This window comes from Sardina pilchardus, chromosome 6, assembly GCF_963854185.1.
Source record: "Sardina pilchardus chromosome 6, fSarPil1.1, whole genome shotgun sequence".
Lineage (NCBI taxonomy): Eukaryota > Metazoa > Chordata > Actinopteri > Clupeiformes > Clupeidae > Sardina > Sardina pilchardus.
The window spans coordinates 5,880,720-5,883,219 of record NC_084999.1 but is presented as its reverse complement, the minus strand read 5'-3'; the positions used below and the strand labels follow the sequence as shown (position 1 = coordinate 5,883,219).

The following is a 2,500-nucleotide window of genomic DNA, read 5'->3' as shown; positions in this document are numbered from 1 at the left end:
CCTCAGTGTCCTGTGTCTGTCCGTCCAACAGTTTGGGTAGCATCGCTGCCTCAGCATTTCTCTATCAGTCTTCTGCCTTAACATAGAGACATCAACATAGTGTTTTTTTTTCACATAGTTGTTTTTTCTCTTTCCTCATCTTCTTCAAGGACAGCTCTTCCATGTTTGGTGTTGTTGATGTGTATGATGGGCCAAAAGACCGTCTTTTTCTGAGTGTCTGCCTGTGCGTTTGCCTACTGTATCACTGTGTTTGTAAACATCAACTCATTTGCTACATACAGTAGGACACTCTACTCTGCAGACATGCATGTGAAGTGTATTAGCTGATGTTCCCAACACAGTGTCTGTCCTTCTCTCCATCGATCGATTAATACGCGTTTCATTAGTGTGTGTTCACGCGATCGTCAGGACTGTTTCTTGGTGTTTTAAGCCCTCAACATTGTCTTCAAAGCAGTGCTGCCATTGTCGACTTAAAGGCTCCTAACTCTAGTCCTAATCCTAACCCTAACCTTAACCCTGGCCCTAAACCTAATCCTAACCTTAACCCTGGCCCTAGCCCTAATCCTAACCTTAACCCTGGCCCTAAACCTAATCCTAACCTTAACCCTAACCCATGCCTAACCCTCACACCTTCCAGGCAGCGCTGCCTTCAAGACAACGTTGGGGGCCTTAAAACACCATTGAGCCGTCAAGACTGTGCTGTGTGAACATGAGTGTGTGTGAACATGAGTGTGTGTGAGCATTAGTGTGTGTGAGCATTAGTGTGTGTCCACCTGATGGTCAGGACCACTGTACTTGAAGCCGCTCTCAGGACTGGGCTGTGTGAACATTAGTGTGTGTGAGCATGAGTGTGTGTGAGCATTAATGTGTGTGAACATTGGTGTGTGTGAGCATTAGTGTGTGTCTACGTGCTGGTCAGGACCAGTGTTCTGGTAGCCGGTCTAAGGCCTGTGCTGTGTGAACATTAGCTGTTAGCATCTGTGCTGCTCTTTAGTCAGTGTGTGTTGTTAGCGTGTTTCTCAGACGCCCTGAGTTAAGCTATGTGCTAATCAGTAGGCTTTTCACCAGCCTAATGAATTCCTATAATTCTCATACTCGTGTGTGTGTGTGTGTGTCAATCAGAGAGAGAGGGGAATAGGGGTGTACAGTGCATTCAGAACAATGGAGCCTAAATGTTGAAATTGACTGCAATCAATAACCTCTCTACTGCACAGAATGGAGTGTTTCTATTAGCACGGTGTGTGTGTGTGTGTGTGTGAGAGAGAGAGAGTGTGTGTGTGTGTGAGTGAGTGAGTGGGGAGAATGATATGATTAGGTGGGCTTGATTGGCGTTCAGTCTACTTAAGACTGCTGTCTTCCACTATGCCATTGATTTAGAGGAAATTGCTTAACTCTTGTGTGTCTGTGGCTTCATCTGTTGTGTGTGTGCTTGTGTGTCTGTGCCTGGTGTGTGTGCTTGTGTGTCTGTGCCTGGTGTGTGTGCTTGTGTGTCTGTGCCTGTTGTGTGTGCTTGTGTGTCTGTGCCTGGTGTGTGTGCTTGTGTGTCTGTGGCTTCATCTGTTGTGTGTGTGCTTGTGTGTCTGTGCCTGGTGTGTGTGCTTGTGTGTCTGTGCCTGGTGTGTGTGCTTGTGTGTCTGTGCCTGGTGTGTGTGCTTGTGTGTCTGTGCCTGGTGTGTGTGCTTGTGTGTCTGTGCCTGGTGTGTGTGCTTGTGTGTCTGCCATTGTTTTTGTTGTCTGTGCTGCGTGCTTTTCTCCAGCTCTCTTGCATCCATTCACTTGATCGGTCATTTTCTCTCGTTTTCTGCTCCTTTCTCTCTCCAATCTTTCTTTTTCCACTTTTCTATCTTCCTTGCATCCCTCTATCTTTCTTCCATCCATCCTCTGTGTGGTGTGTGTGTGTGTGTGTGTGTGTTTTTGCTTATGAATGTTTGGTTGCACCAGAGTTCTGATCACTGATGAGCTCTATGTTTGTGTGTGTGTGTGTGTGTGTGTGTGTGTGTGTGTGTGTGTCTGTCTGTCTGTCTGTCTCTATGTCTGTGTTTATAAGTGTGTGCTTGCCCCAGTGTTCTGGTTACTGGCTCAGGCATATGTGTGTGTTCCCAGATCAGTGGGTTGGAGACTCAGCCAACATGGAATCTCCTCCAACTGTGTGTGTGTATTCTGCTGCGCTGTGTCTGTGTGTGTGTGTGTGTGTGTGTGTGTGTGTGTGTGTGTGTGTGTGTGTGTGTGTGTGTGTCTCTCTCTTTTCTCTCTCTCTCTCTCTCTCTCTCTCTCTGCTGTTGTGGTCAGTGGGTCAGTGATCCAACAGAGCACTGTCCAGACATGGGTTCCCTCCAGCCACGAATCCAGATGGAACCCTCATAAGCATAAAACTCTCTCCCTCCCTCTATCCACACACACACACACACACACACACACACACAGACACACACAGACAGACACACAGAGGCCCCCAGCGAGGATAGCTGATGCAGTGGGCTGTAGCCGAGGTGAAACAGAT

The 2,500-nt window shown here is 47.6% G+C and overlaps 1 protein-coding gene across 1 annotated transcript in view; it reads left to right on the top strand.

Annotated features, from left to right (window-relative positions):
* Positions 1-2,500, top strand: part of cdkal1 (CDK5 regulatory subunit associated protein 1-like 1) — a 257,811-nt gene that overhangs the window by 161,764 nt on the left and 93,547 nt on the right. The window lies entirely within an intron of this gene.